Genomic DNA, 13,997 nt, shown 5'->3' with positions numbered 1-13,997 from the left:
CAATCTAGCAATGTTTTTACAGCTGGATGCCCTTCCTAATGCTAACCACTCCATGTGTCTAATGGGCGCTTTTTATGTGTCACCGGCATGAGGCTAGTCAGGCAGTACTGGCATTGGCCATGCTTGAATGGTGCTTTTTATGTGCCACTGGCAACAACCGTGCTCGAATGGCGCTATTTACATGCCACCAGCATGGGACCAGTTAGGCGACACTGGCATTGACCATGCTCGAATGGTGCTTTTTATGTGCCAATCAGGCGGTACTGTCATTGGCCAATGACTTCACTTGCCTCAACAGGTCTTTGCAAGCACAGTTTATTGCCCAATGATAGATTATTATTATTTCTAGAAATAGTTTTTGCGACTTTCTACTACAATACCACTATGCCTCTAGTAATTTTTGTAGTGTGTGTGTGTGTGTGTGTGTGTGTGAAATATAGACATGTTTTAGAATATTACATCAGTTTTGCTTAATTATGGGGTTAGCTTGATGTTTCTGGCACTATTTGTCATGTAGGGGATATGTAATATGTGTTGCATTATTTTGTTGAGTAGAGACTGGGTTTTGTAAGTGCTGCATTCTTGGAGTTATGTCTTATTGTTGGAGTATGTTGCAGGTGGTTTGCATATCAGAAATTGAAATTGTATAGCATTTATGTAGCATATGTATTGTATTATTTTATGGGGTGGTTATTATATGGGGTCTGAATACAAAACGTGTACTATTTGAGATGTGCTATTGAAAGGGAAAATTTATTGTGTATAATGTAGGCTATTATTTTATATAAGGCTTGTGTGCATTTGTTCACATTTTTTTTATTGATACTGCTTTATATTTTCATACCCTATTTTATTTCAATTTTAAAACACTTGCTTTTAATAGACATGGTACTAGTATTACTTTCCCAAATGGTTAATAAATAAATTATCATGATCATCACAATCACTATTTGTGCAGCACTGTGAACAATGTTACACGCTTAAATTTTCATTTAGTGGTAAATATGCTAAGTACAGACAGCTCACTCCCATATAAAAATCAGGTCACAAATACAAAAAAATGGCATGCCCCTTTTCTTCACAGGCATTGTTGAGATCAAAACTTCAAGTGAGAAATCTTTGTGAAGGGTGGGTTGTGTTGAGCTGATTTGCCCTAGATATATTATATAGAGATAAAAGTTTTCAGTTCTGCTCAAGCGATACATGCTTGCACATTTAAATGTAAATAAATGTGCGTGTGTGTGTCTGGGTGAACACTGGGTTTACACATATGATATATACATAGACAGTTACATACAAGCATTGTTATCATCATCATCAATTTAAATTTGCTTTTCCATGCTGTAATGAAATAGATGGATTGTTAGGGTCTGTGTTTTATGTTCAGGATTACTGCCCAGCCTCAACACAAATTAAAGACCATGATTCACTCATACCTTTCATTTTTGCTATGGTTTCTACAATAGGAAAGATGCCTTTCTTATTACCAAGCATTTTATAGAAAGCACTAGATGAATTTTATTGTGATACCAGTTCTAGCAAGGTTGTCTTGTCCCTGGCAAGACTACGGAGTCCATTTTATGTCAGGCTGTCCCCACTCAATCAATGACTGCATATCAATATATGCATGCCTATGTACACGTATGTGTAAACAAGAGATAAAAATGAAGTTTGGTTCATTGCTGATCTTTGGTTGACAAATGGAAATTGGTATATATTAAACATAGCTGTAAAACATTTTCACAAATGTCCAATAATCAGCATACAGACTCAGAGTTTCTGTTTCTAATAATTAATTAATTCATTTATTCATACACACATACACACATCATCATCATCATTATTATTATTATTATCATCATCATTTAACATCCACTTTTCTGCTTGCATGGATCAGACAGAATTTGTTGAGGCAAATCTTCTATGACTGAATGCGATTTCTGTTGCTAACCCTTACCTGTTTCTAAGAAAGGTTATATTTTCCCATGGAAGACCGGAAATGTATATCATTGCATGAAGGTGATGCTCATTTACAATATCATGTGATATCAAGACAAAGAGACAAATACACACACATACACACATGCATACAGACACACACACCCATATGCACAATGAGCTTATTTCAGTTTCTATCTTCCAAATCCACTCACAGGACTTTGGTCAGCCTTAGGCTATAGTAGAAGACACTGCTGCACAGTGAGAGTGAACCTAAGATCACATGACAAGTAAACTTCTTAGGCACATAAGCAACTTCTCTATGTGTTTGTGTGTGTGTGTATTTAACTTTGATAGGTTTCAGCCAGTATAGGCCTAGGCCATGTCTAACTTAATAGCACCACCTGGTAAAGTCTTTTAGTCATATATGGGGCACCATATCCCATTATAGCAAAGAGTTATTATTATTGGAGACATATCCGGGTGCAGGTGGTTGGTCTAGGAATTTTTGAAGAAATTTGTCCAGAGAACATTTGAATTTTATGGGATCCATTTCCGTTTTGACATATTTTGGTATAGTATTAAAGAGAGCTAGATTGGTTGAAGTAAAGTAATTAATTGTGACATAATGTTGTTATGTCTACCAAGTTCAATTTTTGTAGTGGGAAGATAGCATGGGAGCCAAGTTTTGGATGGATTTTAAAATTGATGCCAACATCATTTATGCAATATTGATGGAATATTTTCCACATAGAACAAATATATATACAGATAAGTAGTACCAATGGAAATTTCATGGCCCAGTTTTGTAATAGCTGCAACCATAAACATCTCCCCTGCTAGTAATAATATCCACATTTTGTACTACATCGATTTAGTAAACAAATGTGCTGCTGTTTAGTCATTATTGATAGGAAGAGGTTTCTGTCTTATACTGTATCTTTAGCAATTTTCCTTTTAATGCATTATGAATCAAAGTATATAAATTTTTCTTTTTCTTTTATGTTTCAGTCATTTGACTGCAGCCATGCTGGAGCACCGCCTTTAGTCGAACAAATCGACCCCAGTACTTATTCTCTGTAAGCCTAGTACTTATTCTATCGGTCTCTTTTGCCAAATCGCTAAGTTATGGGGGCGTGAACACACCAACATCGGTTGTCAAGCGATGGTGGGAATACAAACACACACACACATACGACAGGCTTCTTTCAGTTTCTGTCTACCAAATCCACTCACAAGGCTTTGGTCAGCCTGAGGCTATAGCAGAAGACACTTGCCCAAGGTGCCACACAGTGGGATTGAACCAGGAACCATGTGGTTGGTAAGCAAGCTACTTACCACACAGCCACTCCTGAACTTTAATTTTACCAATAAGTGATATGCATGGTTTGCACAATATATATGAATACTGTGGTACAAATTAAGTTGAACCAACTAACAAACACCTTTTTCACAGGAAATGATTTCAGAAAAACTTTGTGCATAAAGACATAACTAAATTATGTTTGTACACTAAAATTGCAGAAATTTTCACAAGATCATAATTTAGAAAGTGAGTGAATATTCTATATTTCATGCAATGTAAAATAAATCTAATTTGCAACACAATTCAGCTCAAAACATTAGTAACTGTATTGATGATGACAGCTGGACTGAATAAAGATGATAAATGAAGTCACCATACCATGAGAATATGCAAGTCGTTTAAAACAGGCAAAATATATAAATGTCTTTAAGAAAATATCCAAGTAATGATATTTACACATCAAAATATATCCATTCATTCTAAGCACATGAGTTTTGTGTATGTGCATGAGAGAGAGAGAGTGAGTGTGTGTGTGTGTGTGTGTGTGTGTGTGTGTGCCTTCTTGCATCATGTGATAGCTGTAAATGAGTGTTACTGACATATATGTGGTATTATTTGTCTCCAACCATAGTTTTGAATTTACTGCAATATTCATTTTGACTCATCATCGTTTAGCATCCGCTTTCCATGCTGGTATGGGTTGGACGGTTCAACTGGGGTCTGGGAAGCCAGAAGGCTGCACCAGGCCCAGTCTGATCTGGCAATGTTTCTACGGCTGGATGCCCTTCCTAACACCAACCACTCCGTGAGTGTAGTTGATGCTTTTTACGTGCCACCAGCACAGGTGCCAGACGAGGCTGGCAAATGGCCACGATAGGATGGTGCTTTTTACATGCCACCGGCACGGAGGCCAGGCAAGGCTGGCAATGGCCACGATCGGATGGTGCTTTTTACATGCCATGGCACGGAGGCCAGTCGGGGCGGTGCTGGCAATGGTTCAGATGGTTCTCTTATGTGCCACCAGCACTGGTATCACAGCTACGATTTCCATTGATGTTGATCGATTTTGATTTTGGATGATGATGTTGACTATGACTTTAAGTTTTGCCAAATGTCTTATTCAACCAATTTTCTTTCTGATATAGCAAAAAAACATGGCTTCATTAAAAGAAAGATGTGTTAAGATAGTAAATTTCCTATGCATTTAAAATTTGTAACAGAAGTGAATACAATTTTATTGAGAATGAAAATCTGATGAGTTTTGTAATCAGATAATAAGAATGTTAAAAAGTAAATAAGGAACAGTAAGTGGAGTCAAAAATGAAAGGGATGTGGGGTGGGAAATATTGTTAACATGCAAGATTTCCCAGTGGTTGTCACTGCACAAAAACACAATCTCAAACAAGATAAGTGACCGACTGCAGAAGCTGTATTTGAGAACTTCAGAAGTTGCAGTAATTATACCAAACGTAAACAAAAAGAAAAAAAGAACTACAATGATATCTCTCTATATATAAACGGCAGTTTGTCTGTGCGTGTTTCTGTGTGTCTGTTTTCTCGTACCCTCACCCTGACCACGGCTTTCAACCGATTCTGATGAAACTTGACACACACATAGCCCAATGTCATAATTCAAAACTAACGCAGCGAAAATTCTTAAAAGTTCCCCCAGTTCTGAAAAAAATCGATAAATTCGACATGGGGTCGAGAATCAGAAACACAAACCACAGACTGTCTAGGGGACGCAACTCGACCTTTTTAACTCTCAAAAAAATTTACCATCATTTTTTTCCATTTTTTTGCTATTTTTTGGCTATCACTCTCTAAAAATGCTTTATAGTTATTTCCCTTACAAACCCGAGCAACGCCGGGCGATACTGCTAGTATTATGATAAATAAAAAGTGTGTTCCAGGAGAACTTTCTCTTCAAGACATCCTTTCTACGTATCCAGATTATCACTTGCTACAGTTTTTATGGCTGTTATAATTCAGTTACGAAGTATGGAAACATGGTGTAGCATATGATGTCAAAGATAAAAATTACAAAATATCATAAATAGTTTGCTACAAATATAGGCTTATCCATGAACATGTTTTCCATCTCCCTTATTACTCAAAATTACTACAACATGTATATTACAAAACTGAAGCCGCAAATTTGCAGTGGGTCAAGTGCCATCAATAACAAATCAGACCTGATATGTAACAAAATATTCAGGATTGCAAATCGTTACTGTATTTTAGTATCAGAGAAGTTTACAAACCAGAAGTCTGACAATAGCAACTTTTCAAATTCATAATGTCATAAATATCAGCAAGAATCTTACCAGAAGATAGGAATCCAACCAACCATCTTTATTGGATCAGCAGAGTTGAATTTCAGAATATCAATTGTCATATTTGAAGCTAAAAGCACATGAAACAAGCGCTGACTTTAATTCTCAAGTTTGTAACTCAATCATTAATGGCTCTAAAGGCAATAAATTTGAAGAAAATTATGCAAATCTCAAAATGAAAAAAAAATATATTATAAGACGGTGATAATGATGACAACAACAAAATTTCTATATGAAGTAGTAGCAATAATGATAATGATGACAATTTGTCACAAAGCTTTTTTTGAGGATTGCATTTGAAATTTTAGATTTAGAGATTTCAAAGATGTGATGACTGCTGGTTGATAACAATTTCATCAGATTAAGTTAAGAGTGATAAGATGAGGTAAAAAACAAAATCAGCAACCTGAGCAAAGACAAGCAGACAAGTGTGGCATTAATATGCTATCTGATAAGACAGTTGTAATTCTGATGAGTACTGCATGGGCAATAGCCAGAGAAGGTGTGCATCAGAATACTTGATCTGGTTATATCATATAAATAGATGATGAAATCTGAATGAAAAAGATAAATATTGTAGTGGAAGTTACTGGATAGTAGCAAATGGGGGTGTGACAGTTTTTCTTTCTTTCTTTTTTTTGACTCAGAAAAACTATGATTGAGCAGATGCAGGCTATCTTTAAGCCGACTTTATCTAATATGCCAATGACTTTGATCATCATTTTGATTGAGCAGAATGATGATAAATAATGTCTCAATCATAGCCATTCAGTTTACTTATATATTTTTTTCCAGGCAATATCAAGGAAAATTTTATGCAAATGAGTCCTTTCTTTTGCAAGATGGTATGGTTTGAGGGAAATTTGGTTGTTATTTCTAACAATAAAGTGATCACAAAGAAGCTCTTTTATTAGCTGAATTGTAGTAAATTGTTGCAAACAGAGCAGGTAGATATATGATTGTAAATTGGTGGCAGTTTTATTTAATCTCAGGTCTGCACTAACGAAGCAGAAGTACGGTCATAGACATTTTAGTGTCTACTCCTATCATTGGGCGTAAATATGTAAAATGCAACCTGTGAATGTATGTAATTTAAAATTCAATGTTTGGATTTGATTTCATAGCAATGATTTTTAAGCATTAAGATATGATGCTTATCTTTGTAAAGTAACATTGTGAGACATGAGTATCTCTTCCAGATAGCTATCTAAAGTAATGCAGAATCAAGCATGAGTGTGTGTGTGAATATTGAGGTTCTATGTCTTTGCTGTCACTGCCTTAGTGAAGTAGTTAGGTGATATTTGCATTCCCTCTCGGCAATATGCCTCATTCTCCTGCACTTTCAAAGACCAGTGGAATAAAAAAAAATCCTTTACTTGTAAAATAAGTAAGGACATCTGGCTGTAAAAATACTACCTCAAGTAAGTCTTCATGCTAGCACAAAAAAATTTTTAAAAATAATAAATAGCTGTAAAATGAATGACTGTACATGGCACTTTTGTTCTTTAAATTTAGGCGTTTTTGTCTTGTTTTTACATAGAATGCGTTTTGTTGAGGGAAATTGTGTTGTCTTAAACTTAGATGTTCTTACGGGTAATACCTCAAATATCAATAAGAAGTTAAAACTGCTTTTGAATGCCATAGAATTAAAAGTAGGCAAAACTTTATGTGGAGTTGTTAGTCGATGGTGATATTCTGAGAATATAAGTTGCTAATAGAACCAGCAAGAGAGCCATATTTGGTCATTCATCGCACTAGAAATAACAGATAAATTGCATTGATACAGACCATCAATAGGCTTGTGGTTGTAATGTGCTTAGAGAGTAAAGTTTTGCTAATCAGATGAATATCAATTTTAATTAAATATTTTTTGTTTCTTTTTAATGTAATTTTGTGAATGACTATGTATCATTTCTACAGTCCCATACATATTACAAATAATTCAACAGAGGATTCCTTGTTCCTTGTAAGGTAACTGATCACAGCCAAAGCATTTTGTAGTTCTGAAAATGCTTAGCTTGTTGAGAAGCATTTTCAGCTATATCATAGACATACTTATGTCACTATTTTTCGCAACAATATAAGGATGTTGTAACAGCTTGTGTGACTAAGTAGTATGAAGGTTATAGTTATGTTGCTTATGTATGAAAAGTAATCATTTTTTTCTTGCTGTGTAATTGGATCACTCTTGCTATTATTAAATGAGATTAGGTTATGTCCTAATTACAGGATGATTTTGAGGTCAGTTTCAAGAAGTAGTGCAAGTAAGGTGTCTAGTTTGTGTTGGATAATGACTGTGCATGGAAAGCTAATTAAGCCTGATGGGAGGTATCATCTGTGTTGAAGTGTGTTTGATGGTAAGTAACAGTAAGGACATTATTCATCCATGAAAATGTGGGTTGATAAAACATAGGTCAAAGAGAGGAAGAGATAATAACTGTAATATGCTGCCATGGGTTGACTGAATGAGAACATTTCAGTCCAAGAAGTGAGAAATGAATGCAAGTTTTTTTCTTGGGGGTTTTTGTGCAAGACAGAGTCAAAGACAGCAATACTGAATTTGCCAAAGTTGATGAAGTTGAGAATCGACTAGTGCGAGGTATGTCTCAAATCCGAAGTACAACTAGCTTTATGGAATTCATATACATACATGTATAATTGATATGGTGTAGGTATACTGCATGTATATGTATATATGTGCATGTGGTGTGTGTATATAAACACACATTGCAATAATATTTGTACAATAAAGTACTATAAACAATTGTGGTTTATTTAGTGAGCTTGTGTTAAGATAGAAGAAATTTGTATTAAATTTTGATCACCCCAAATGAATGCAATTCAATAAGTTTGTTAATAATCATCATCATCATGGTGTTTTAGAGTTTACAATATAAATTGCATACAAATGAAGTTATGATATAAGTTCAATTAATTATATCTCCTTTAAAAAGGAAATGTCAAGTACAACAACCACAAGGTGCCTGAGAATGAAGACTTTGCTCTTAACCACCATAAATTTTTCATAGCTTGCTACATTAGTTATCTTGAGTTTGACTCATTCAGATATACCTTCTATGTGACAAGACTGTAATAGAAACTAGTCAAAAGAGATCGATATTACATTTAGTTCTTCAATTGCACAATTTCAGTATAACCAACCACTACTTTAATGTTTGTTAGTACAAAATTTAACTATTTAGACTAAGTGGGAGCAAACAGACAGTCTGTACATGGTGACTTACTCTGCTAGAAACAGTAGGTATATCTGCATCAAAAACTCAAACAATTGCCTAGAGAGAAAAGAAGAATGCAACAGATAATGTAGTCTTAAGATACACTATCTGAAAAGAAAAAGGTGAGACTGATACAGCTGGAACACATTGATCAGAGTTTAACAGAAGTTGAAAAATAAAGTAGATTATTGGTACAATGGTTCATGGATTCATATGCAGCACAGTACAAGGAATGCAGTGTTTACCAGCTGCTATCTCAATATGCATTTACTCAGAGTCAAACATCATTGGTTATTCTCATAACTGCTGGATTACCAAAATTATTTATACTTAAAATGCAAGGTAGTGAAAACTGATTATTGTTTATAATACTACATTTTTCAAGACGTTTATTTTTACGAATTTTAATCACTGGACTGCAGCTATGTTCAGGCATAGCCTTCAAGGATAAAGTTGATTATATCATTTCTTATTTCTTTCTTTATTGCCCACAAGGGGCTAAACAGAGGGGACAAACAAGGACAGACAAAGGGATTAAGTTGATTACATGGAGCCCAGTGCATAACTGGTACTTAATTTATCGACCCCGAAAGGATGAAAGGCAAAGTTGACCTCAGCGGAATTTGAACTCAGAACGTAACGGCAGACGAAATACCACTAAGTATTTTGCCCGGTGTGCTAACATTTCTACCAGCTCACCGCCTTATATATATCATTTCTAGTATTGCAGTTTGGTAGTTAATATATCAAAGATTACAAAGATGGAAGCAAAAGTAGATCAAGATAGGATTGGAAGTTATAGTGTAAAAGATATCACCAAATGCCACAAGAGACATTTTTGTATGAAATACACTACCAATTCTGCCATCCATTGCCATTGTAGGTCAGTGTTTACACAATATATCATTCATTCAGTGAAGAGAAATGAGTCACCTGTTCAAAGTAGGAGATTATTTCATCTTGTAGTGAACTGAAAATTTCATTTTTAAACATCAATACAAGACAGAAAAAAAGATGATAAACAAATAAATTACATTTGCTTTAATGTGTTCTGTGTTAGCCTTTGTCACACAACCCCAATGCTACTACAAACAACAACTGCACTGCCGCCCACTACTGCCAACAGAAGCACATCATTTTCCTTTTAAAACACAAAAGGAGGGCCCTTGTATTTGTTATCTTCTCCTTTGCATTAAAAAAAAAAAGAGAAATACCCACTTCTCTTATTGTCATTTTCATTACATCTTTAGAAACTATTCTGCTTTCTTTAGATTCTGTTCTGTCACTAGAAGGCAAATACATAAACACACACACACATATATATATGGAGTGGGAGTCACATACATATATACCTCTATCACCTGCCCACTCTGACAATGTATATGTGTTAAACAGTAAATTGCTTGAGATTTGTGCCAAGATGAATTCACCAAGCACAATTAGATAGGGATGGCGGTGTCCAACATTTTACTATGTTGCTCTTATCAAAGGTTTATTAGAACCAGGTTAGAAAATACAAAGATATTTTATGGATTGCTTATACTAATTGTCTATTTATAGATAGAATTAAAAAGAGTCCATATACACATCCTCCTCCTCACCACCACCACTTAACATCCATTTTCCAAACTGACATGAGATGAACAGTCTGTCCTGGCATTGTTTCTGTGGCTGGATGCCCTTCCTGATACTAAACACTTTACAGAGTGTACTGGATGCTTTCTAAGTGGCACCAACATAGGTGCTTCATGCTTGTATGGCTCACATGCAGATATAAACACACACACACACACACACACACAACAGAGTTTCATAGATATAGCTGCTCATGTAACAGCAATATTCATGAAACTCCACATAGGCCCAGGGAGTTTTCTCAGCATTACAATGAACAATTTACACTCTATTCATTCTAAAACACAATATGCCACTCCTTCTTTCCAGACTATTTGTGATTGACAACCATCAATCCCTCTCACCAATGACCATCTCTAACTGTCCATCACCCCACTCTCGTTCCCCCCATCATCCCAAACACTGTATCTGCTAACATTCTCTTGTTCTTCATCATCTCTCTGTCATCTGTTCACTCCACACACAATTTTAGCCTCTTGTTCAGTTTGTCAAGTCTATATCTGTTGCCTTCTCACACATCTTTGATAACTTCTCATTTCTACATTGCTCTCTTCTATTCACTTCTTTCTTTCGTATTGTGTGGGGTGGATGTATGACTTTAAATGAATGACCTCATAATACAACTGGCTTGTTTTATGAGATACAAGTCAGTCTCACAAGTGCCAACGCCATGATAATATACACATAATCTATTCTGTTATGTGGACAGTGAATGAATGGATATGTGGGGTCAAAAGGACCTTTTAGTTTGTGAAGGACATGAAAATCTCTCAAGTTTTGGTGCTATGATAAAATGCACCCAGTTCAGTCAAAAAGGTGGTTAGTGCTTGGAAGGGCACCTAACCATAGAAACCAAGCTTAAAATGAAATGTTTAAGCAAGACATGGTCTTCTGATCCATCTAGGAGGGCAGTAACACCAAATGACTGACTTAAACTATGATGACCTGGCCTATTCTTACCAACATGGAAAGTGGCAATAAAACAATGATGATAATGAAGAATATGTGCGCATGTGTGTGTGTGTGTGTGTATACATGTGTGTATAAACTGACTGGATGGTATTTATCTCTTGACCATGGAAAGAGATGAGACGCAATCTCCATTTCAGCAGTATATTGGATGCAGGAAAGTTCTCAGTATACCTTCACATTAGAAGTGTACCAAATCTGAGATATATGAGAGTGTGTGTGTCAGTAATAAGGTAAACAAGTCTATATATATCTAAACCAAGGTTTCATTCACTTATATTGAAAAGAAATACATTTTCTCTTAATCTGTTGATGTTAACAATTGAGCAAAAGCCAACTGAGCAAACCCATGGCTGTAATCCTGTTTACCTTACATATAATAAATGTGTAAGTTGATACAAAGTCAAGAATAATGCTCTGCCTTTGGAAGCAGTAATACATATCTAAACCCGTCACTGAATCCAAAATAATGATCAGTTCATCTTTACTCTTAGAAAGTGAGTTTATTAAGAATCATTTTTAATTTCTTCAAATTATCACTACTTCTCATTCAGAGGGCAAGCAATCACCACTAGGTTTTCTTTTACTTTCTCTTTACAAAGGAAATTTTCAAAAATTAGAGAACATATTGTATACAGGATTTGATACACCTACAACCCCCCCCCCCCGCACTTATAAACTTTATTATAAATATAAAGGCCACAAAGATATGAAGTTAATGTGCTGGTCTACTGATCTCATAGTCAACTAGTTCAAATTTTACAGATATTATGACATGCCTCTGAACAATACAAAGCTTGCCTGATGGATTGAAAATGGAATACACTCCTATTCCCCAGCTAATAGCTTTGAAATAAGGCATTCAGTTGTTCAAGCAAACCACCTTAACACAAAGACCATTCATGCATTGGAGAAAAAGGTGTTTGTGTGTATGTGTGTGCGTGGAAAGAGGGAGAGAGAGGGGGGAGAGAGAGAGAGAAGCCACGGCTTATTTAATTAAAACAAAATTTTAATGAGTTTGTATTATGCAAATTATATATGCACATAAGTATACACATTAACATTTATATAGTGATGTATATATAAGTAGAACAGTGTACAAGCGCGTTAACATACTCTTGTATATATTTACATAAACACTATTTATGCTGCACAACACACACACACGCGCGCGCGCGTGCACAGCAGAACACATATCCAAGTACCTGTATGTATGCATGTCTTGTTTCCCTTGCTAACTATGATGGCAGTTGTAGAATATTGAGGAAATAGAATTTAAAATTATAATACATACAAAAACAGATCTCATACATGTTTATACAACACACACACACCCACATGTACACACACATACCTTGTAGATGTAAATTGTCTTTGCTGAAGAAATATTTAATTAAAATAACCAAATGGAAATGAAGAGTTATACTTACAAACTAATAGATACATTCATAAATAGTCACAAAGAATAATATAAAACCATGAGACATAATAATCTTATTAATTAATTATAATTAAATAAACAAAATTGTTAGTTTTGTTAATATTTGATACTTGTTTGCTTTCATTTCAAAGTGTACTTTTATCTTACTAGATATAGGAATTTGGTAATGGTCAAAAACTAATTTATGCATTAGTGTATGTGTGTGCGTGTATACGCACACACATTTAGCTACCATCATTAGACACACATATACAGCATATATACATAAAGCTACTATGAAGAGAGTAGATCATCATCATCATCATCATCATCATTTAATGTCTATTTTCCATGATAGCATAGGTTTTTTATATATATATATATATATATAAAATCAAAACAAATCAAAATAGATGAACATCAATGGAATTTGTATCTTTGTGGTACCAGTGCCGGTGGCACACAAGAAAACCATCCGAACGTGGCCGTAGCCAGTACCGCATCGACTGGCCTCCATGCTGTGGGCACATAACAAACACCATCCGATCGTGGCCGTTTGCCAGCCTCATCTGGCACCTGTGTCGGTGGCACATAAAAACACCATCCGAGCGTGGCTGTCTGCCAGCCTCGTCTGGCACCTGTGTCGGTGGCACATAAAAAAACACCATCCGAGCGTGGCCGTTTGCCAGCCTCGTCTGGCACCTGTGTCGGTGGCACATAAAATCACCCACTACACTCTCGGAGTGGTTGGCGTTAGGAAGGGCATCCAGCTGTAGAAACACTGCCAGATCTGACTGGACTGGTGCAGCCTTCGGGCTCCCCAGACCCCAGTTGAACTGTCCAACCCATGCTAGCATGGAAAGCGGACGTTAAATGATGATGATGATGATATATATATATATATCTACCAAGGGTATGAATAAGTATTTCATTTATGTCTTACGTATTTATCGCTGAAGAAGGGAAAATTCTTATGAATTAACCCTGAAATTGGGACCAATACAGTAATAACGGATTTTTTAGAAATATCTATCGGCTTGTTTCGAGACGCATAAATTATAATGGTTATTGACAAATTTGTCTTTTTTTCGGGATATTTGGCATTAGAATTTTTCTTTTGCCCTTATTTTATAAGTTATATATATATATATATATAT

The 13,997-nt window shown here is 35.5% G+C and overlaps 1 protein-coding gene across 4 annotated transcripts in view; it reads right to left on the bottom strand.

The window, feature by feature from the left end:
• LOC115232418 (vitamin D3 receptor) overlaps window positions 1-13,997 on the bottom strand; it is an 822,423-nt gene that overhangs the window by 231,027 nt on the left and 577,399 nt on the right. For 3 of the 4 annotated variants that reach the window (XM_036514413.1, XM_029802282.2, XM_029802281.2), the window contains one exon: window positions 5,572-5,650. The exons of the other annotated variant lie outside the window; for it this stretch is intronic. The gene's annotated coding sequence lies outside the window, so the exon portion shown is untranslated. The remainder of the gene's footprint in view (window positions 1-5,571; window positions 5,651-13,997) is intronic. 4 annotated transcript variants of the gene reach the window in all.

The sequence above is a fragment of the Octopus sinensis genome, linkage group LG2, assembly GCF_006345805.1.
Source record: "Octopus sinensis linkage group LG2, ASM634580v1, whole genome shotgun sequence".
Lineage (NCBI taxonomy): Eukaryota > Metazoa > Mollusca > Cephalopoda > Octopoda > Octopodidae > Octopus > Octopus sinensis.
Note: the sequence above shows the minus strand (reverse complement) of the source record. Positions and strands in the feature narration are given on the sequence as shown.